This window comes from Antechinus flavipes, chromosome 4 (assembly GCF_016432865.1).
Source record: "Antechinus flavipes isolate AdamAnt ecotype Samford, QLD, Australia chromosome 4, AdamAnt_v2, whole genome shotgun sequence".
Classification (NCBI taxonomy): domain Eukaryota; kingdom Metazoa; phylum Chordata; class Mammalia; order Dasyuromorphia; family Dasyuridae; genus Antechinus; species Antechinus flavipes.
Genome location: NC_067401.1, coordinates 204,542,218 through 204,549,427, shown reverse-complemented (window position 1 = coordinate 204,549,427; position 7,210 = coordinate 204,542,218). Strand labels below are relative to the sequence as shown.

At 43.6% G+C, this 7,210-nt stretch overlaps 1 protein-coding gene across 1 annotated transcript in view; it reads right to left on the bottom strand.

Annotated features, from left to right (window-relative positions):
• The window catches only part of LOC127561739 (H-2 class II histocompatibility antigen, E-S beta chain-like), a 248,000-nt gene continuing 240,790 nt past the window's right edge, over positions 1–7,210 (bottom strand). The window contains exon 7 of the transcript XR_007953524.1: positions 1–257. The gene's annotated coding sequence lies outside the window, so the exon portion shown is untranslated. The remainder of the gene's footprint in view (positions 258–7,210) is intronic.

The following is a 7,210-nucleotide window of genomic DNA, read 5'->3' as shown; positions in this document are numbered from 1 at the left end:
TAGGCTACAGCATCAAAGAAGAATGGAGCAGAAATGATAGAAGGAAAGTTACCAGAGAGAAGCATCAGCAGAATGAGGGGGTCCATCACAGCGGGAAAGCTAAGGATTTCTGGGTAGACACTATGAATGTCTTTGGTATCAACTTTTGTCAAGAAATACAGAGGAAGACCAGAAACATGCTGGATAATTGGACACTACAGGAATTATGAAAGGAAATGGACAAGAGGCACCAGGTGAGCATGGATGGCAATTTTCACCTTTGGAGGCATTTCTCACTTTGACAGATTCTATAAATCCCAAGTGCTTCTTCCCTCTGCCCCTCCCCACTTTGTCTCTGTGTCAGCAAACATCAGTTTATTCTCAACCTCTGGATTATGGGGTGAAGGCTCAAGAAACAAAAACTAAAAAACCCTGCTACAGAAAGAAAAAAATATAAAGAGGGTCTCTGAGGCTGTTGGGGAAATTCCCCAAAGAGTCCAGACAGAGTCAAAGGTACAAGGAAGGAGCTACTCCTGAAGATCTGGCACAAGGAGGGAGCCTCCAAACGTGGGAGGGAGGCTGAGAGGGGAGGCAACAGGCCCAGGGTACACAACCTCGGGGATCAGTTCAGGAGCCCTGCAGAGGACAAAGAACAGTCAAATTAGAGCCCATATGTGAATCCGAGACACCAGCAGAACCATTTCTTCCTACTAAGGGTCCCCAGTCTTTTTTTAGCTTCAGGTCCTATAATGTCTGGGCTAGCTCCCTGGAGGGCCTCAGGATCAGTTAGAGTTAGGATCAATCAAAGTTCTTGGTCTTTGGAGGGAGAAATAAAGGAGGCAGGCAAGCTGCTACATGGCTTGCCAAAGATATATCCTGGATTCTGGAGTCCAGAGTCTCCAGTCTCTCTTCTCCTTATCTTGCAGCCAAGTGACCCTAACCTCTCTCCCTCAGCCCTCCAATCTTGCCTACAATTACCTCATCACCAAATATTCAGCAAATGCCAATCATGAGCAGAGTGTCACATTACCATATCATCTAAATATATGTATATAGAACCATTATCTCACATCAAATAGGTAATTAGTTGTAATGTTCTCTGTTGAGGTTTTCTTGGGGTCTCTGGGAGCAGCCTTCATTTCAGTTCAGTGATCACCACTCAAGTAGCCATGGGATAAAGTCCAAATCCTTTATTATCTCTTTCAAAGTCTGGTCTCCTTTCCTGGGGCCCGGTTAGCTTTCTTAGAGCCCTATCTTTCTCCTTGGTTCCGAGAGCTTGAGCTCCTGCCACCAGTCCTTTGTGTTCTCTGCCTCTGCCAGCTTCTTGAGGTCCTTCTGAATGTGTCTTGGTTTCTGTGGGGGAGGCAGGAGGATCACCACCACTGTCTCTGTCTTCCAGTTCTGATTCTGGCTGAGTTTGTCTGAGCGTATATGTTCTCTTATCATAGGTGTGAATCTTGTAGAACTATATTAAGTACTAAGTATATGTACTGAACTAGAGAACTATTAAACACCATGCTAAATAACCATTGTTTCTATTAATTCCACTGACTTAACACCTTGTAGGAATCCTTTGTTTCAAGTTCAGAGTTCTGCATGTGATTGCTTTTTTCCTGATTGATCACATCAGAGTCTTGAACTTCTAAAGACTCTCTGGGTATAAACTCAGCTGCCATCATGCCCCATCTGTCTTTTGTATGATATCTTGGAGCTGGGCCCTGCCTCTCATTTCCATGGGTCAATCTACATGCTGAGGTCCAAAGGAAACCTCAGTTGCATTTTGGACATAGGGTTTTAGGTCTTTTCTCACCCTGTCCTCTCACTCTATCTCTGCCTACACTGAGCTCTCAGATGTCCTATTTTCTCACAATGAAAGCATTGGCGAGTCTCTCTAGAAGTCCCTTGCCAAGAAGGACCCTGTTCCCATGTTCATCATAGTTTGGGTATAATAAGCATTTGTGCCCACTGTGGCACGGCATCTTATGATCTCTGCTAATGGAGCATCCTTGTGTAGTCCCCATATGATTCTTCTGAAAACCTCATTGGCATTTTCCTTAGCCAGATATCTGGTCATTATTTCTGAAGCTGCATTTTCTCCAATGGTTCTTGTGACAGCTGCTTGCAAATGTCCCACAAAATCAGCAAAAAGTTCATTGGGACCTTGCTCTATTTTTGTGAAGGCTTCCCCTCCATCTTTTCCTGGGAGGGAACCCCAAGCTTTTATTGCAGCAGTAGCAATTTGCTCATATGCTGCTATGGGGTAATTAATTTGTGTTGAATTGTCTGCATACTGACCTTCACCTTCCAGTTGGTCAAAGGTGATCTGTATATTAACTCCAGTTTGCTTATTGTGTTGGGCTTATATCCTGCATAATTCACTATACTCTGAAAGCCACAACACATCCTGGTTTAGATTTCCAATCACTAGGGGTTAAGATTTCATAAGCCAAATTCTCTAGTAACATCTTAACATAAGACGATGTAGCCCCATAAAGAGTGTAACCCTTTTTCAAATCCTTAATTTTTTTCCAGATCAAAAGGAGTGTATCTTATTTGCTGACCTGAAGAGTGAAGCTCTTCAATCACAAGGTAGGCATTTATTAAATCAAATATATCCTGTCCTTTTTTAGTTTTAACTAGTGTCTTTTGTGATCTTGATATAGGCTGCTTCATAAGTGGTGCTGATTGCGTCACCTGTGTCTTATCTGGATGCTTTCTCACTTGCTCTTGAAGTTCCTTAAAGAGCTGATATATATTAGAAGCTACAAATTTTGTTTGGGCTCTGGCAATTCTTTGTACCATACCTACTGAATAGGCTGAATCAGATATTATATTTATATCTCCTGGATCATAAGTAAGAGCTAGAATGGTTGCATACAATTCATTCTGCTGAGTGGACTGAAAAGGAGTTCTGACTACTCTCTTTATAGTTAAGTAACGAGAGTATACAGCACAAATGTTATGTTTGGATGCATTTGTAAAGATAGTTGGTCCTTTAAGAGGAACTTTAGAAACCCTTTCTTCAAAAATCCATTGCCAATTATGTAATAACCGGATATATACACCATATATCCAATATATATTATTAATGGAGACCCATGTGTAAAATTTGGAACTTTTTCAGAGATAATTAAAAATCTCCAGTGACGCCCTCTCACCTCCTGGATCAAATACAAAATCTTCTGCTTGGCCTTCAAGGCACCCCTCTTACCTTTCCATCTTTCTTAAACTCTATATTCTCAGCTGCACCTTCATCCCAACTCTGTTGTTCAATGACTCTGATCTTCTAGTTCTTCCTCTCTTAAATTTCTCCTCTCCCCACTCTGGGCACTCTCTGGCTGTCCCCTGCTCAGAACAGTCTTCCTTCTCACTTCTGTCTCCTAACTTCCCAGGTGAACTTCAAGTATCAGCTCAAATCCCACCTCTCCCTCCTTTCCTGATAACCCTTGATGTTCGTCCTATATATATCTTATTTCTACAGAATTGTTTGGATGTTGTCTTCCCTATTAGACAGTGAGCTCCTCCAGAGCAGGAACTGAACTTTGCCTTTCTTCCTGTCCTTAGCATTTAAGGTTCAAGAGGCAAAGTTTATTCTATCTGTAATGCCAGTTAAGGTGGGCTGAGTTCTAAAAAAAAGTTAGCAAAGAACCAGAGCAAGAAGATAAATTTATAGGAAAAAGTAAGAGAGCAGGATTTTCATGTCACTGAGATGCTCATTTTCTGGCTTGCAGGAGGATTTGAGGAGGGGTTCCGGAGGCCATCTCATCATTGTCTCAGTAACTGTTATCGCTGACCCACAAATTGTTATCTGACAGCCAGCGATGTTTGCAGAATTAAAGCACTCCCAAGGCCAGGAGATCTCAGAATCTTCCCTAAAAGCTAGGGGAAGAAATATATAACTACATAATTCCCAAGGCAGGGTGGCCATAGGATTCTTGCTACATTTCCCCTGAGGAGCTGCACCCCATCAGAAAGAGCCAGCCTGGGCATCTCACAGAGTGCAGCAAGAAGGGGATTATCATATAACATGGGGTTGGAGCCAATTTGCGAAGTAATAAACAGGAAATTCTAATTGATCACAGAAGCAATAGGGAGCCACTGCAATCTATGAAGAGAGGAGTAACTTAGATTGCTCTTAAGGAAAAACACATTTTTAGTTCTGGAATGAAAAGAGAGGAGGCAGGGAGAGTGATTAGGAGACCATTATCATAATCTGGGTGAGAGGAATTGTGGGTCTGCTCTTATGATGGCCATCTGAGCAGAAAGGATTGTCTGTAGGGGGAAATTGTGGGAATTGAGTGACCCATACTGACTCTACCTTGGGATTCACTTCTGGAGCTAGTTCAGTTCCCTTTCTATTCCATTCTGGATAGAGTCTAATTTCTATCTTGTGAGAAAATTGTATTCCACTGTGGGAAATGGGAGAAAGAAAAATTTATTTCATTGTTTGCACAATGGCTGGGAGGATGGGCGCCTTCTCCTTGCTGCCTAAAGACCCTTAACTGAGGTCCTGGGTTCTGCTGACCAGAAACAGAACAGATCCAGAGACTGAGGCAGAGAGTTTTCTCACAATTGTCCATCAGTATATGTATACGTAGACATATATAAACCATATAAGACTTATCTAAAAATTGGCCCCATCCTGATCAATCAGTTATTGTTTCCAGGTCCCTTTGATTGTTGACAGCTGGGAGGAAGGGAGGCCTCTGGTTCTGAGTTCAGGGAATTGCACCTGTTTGCTCTCCTCTTGCAACTTGGAAAGTCCCTAATCTTTCCTCTAATTAGAATACAAATTAACTAATGTTCCATTGTTTCTTTTTTAATGAATTAAAATTCATGGGTCTTACTTGTTTAACAAATTTTAATATATCAGAGTTCAGCCCTAAATTGAGGAGATCTGGTTCTGGTTTATTGAGTCACTGGCAGACATTGCTTAATAAATCCATATACTCAGAAACTCAAAACATTCGTTTCCTCAGTCATTTCATCTTTCATCTGCCACATGAAAGGGATGCTGTGGCAGGGACACTGTGGGGGGAGGTAGATTAAGGAACTGAAGAGAAAACCAAAGTCATGTTTCATGAGTCTAGAAGAACTGTACTATGCTCATTAGCAATAGTAAGGTTTGACAGCATATTCACACTTTGTTGTTGTTTGTTACATTTTGTTTTCTTATTTTTTCATTTTTGACCTGATTTTTCTTGTGCAGCAAGATAATTGTATAAATATGTAGAGATATATTGGATTTAACATATATTTTAACATGTTTAACATATATTGGATTACCTGCCATCTAGGGGAGGGGGTGGGGTAAGGAGGGGAAAAGTTGGAACACAAGGTTTTGCAAGGGTCAATGTTGAAAAATTATCCATGCATATGTTTTGAAAATTAAAAAGTTTTAATAAAATAAACATAAATAAAAGATATCGGAAAGTTTGGGGAAAGTGTGCATCTGGTGGGAAAGCAGTGGTTTCCATTTTGAATATGTTTTTAAGGGAGCTTAGAGACATCCAGATTGAAAAAACCAGGAGGCAGAGACTTAGGCAGGAAACAGAGATTTAGGAGTCACTGAACAGAGATGGGAATTAACTCTTAGAGAGTGGATTGAGTCACAGAGAGGAGATAAGAAAGCCTTAGGACATGTTCCCATTTAGGGGATATGATGGGGATGAGGAAACTTCAGAGGGGACTGAGAAAGAGTGAACAGACAGATGAGAGAACCAGGAGAGAGCAGAGCCCCAAAATCCCAGAGAGGAGAGAATCACCAGGAACTGAAGGTGGCTGACAGTGTCAAATTCAGTGAAAAGTTCAGGGAGGATGACGCCTGAGAAAAGATCATCCACTTTAGCCATGGAGAGAAAGCTCTGGGGTCCCTTGGGAGAGAGCAGTGAGGTGGAAAGCCAGACTGAGGAGTGAGGGAGAGAAGGGGGGGACAGTGAGTACAGACCCTTGGTGGGGGTGTCTGGCTGAGGAAGGAAGGAGAAGAAGGTGAGATAATCACCTGCAGGAGAATCCCATCCAGCTCAGGTCTGGTGAGGTCCTTCTACAGAGCAAAGAACCTCCTCACACCTGACTTTCTAGAAAAACTTCACATGCCCCTTTTCCTTGGACACCCAAACTCTCACTAATAAAGGCTCCCCCAGTCACTCAGACTGGATTCTGGCTTTTGTGCCTTTTTGCGTCCCCAGTACTCACAGAGCCTGACACATAGTAGGTGCTTCATAAATGTTCATTGATTGACTGAACGACAGTATGAACTGACACAGAATAAAGTGATTAGAGACAGAAGAACAATGTACGCAATAAAAATATAGTAAAGAGAAGCATCTTTGGAAGACTCAGGGCCTCTGCCTAATACCCAGCCATGATTCCCGCACTAGTGATGAAACGTGCTCCCCCCTCTAGAAGAGACAAACGAATCTTGCCCCAGCGCTGACCTGACCAAGGCGCCCCCCGCTCAGTAACTCCGGGGCTCCCTATTCCCTCCAGAATCAAACGCCCCTCCCCCTCCCCCAGCTGGGATCCGGCTTCCTGCTGTGCCTCCGACCAGACCCTCCACCTCCCAGCTCCGGCCTTTCCCCTTGTTGTCCCCCATGTCTGGGACTCTCCCCATCCCTGACTCGCGGCTCCCCCGGCTCCCTCAGGTCCCAACTGAGATCCCGCCTTCTCCCCCAGAGCTTCTCCAGCTCCTTCAGTTCCCGGCCCATTTCCCAACAGGGAGTTTCCCCGTGACCGGGACACGTGGGGGCGTACAGCAGGCGTACAAGTCACACACTGTGATAAATCCCTGTTTCACACCCTCCGCGGTCACTCCCACCCCCAGACACGGGGACAAGACCCGGTTCAGAAGCCGGTAATAGAGGGAAAGTAATCCTCACAGTAATAGAGGGAAAGACCTTCCTCTTACTCCTCCACAGTGTTATCCATGAAAACCAGGGTGATCCCAAATACTCCAGCTTCCCTTGTGGCCCTGGAATTATACCTGAGAAATTAATCCTCTCCCAATAAGAGGCAAATCGAAATTTTCCAGCATATCAAGCAAATATTCAGCTCAGATCCCACCTTCTGCTCCTTTCCTGATCTCCTTTGATGTTGGTACCTTCCCTCTGGTGACTATGTCCCATTTGTCCTGTAGCGATCCTATCTCTAGAGTCATTTGCATGTTGTCTTCCCTATTAGACTGAACTCTTTGAGAGCAGGGACTGTCTTTCTTTCTGTTCTTAGCTGTATC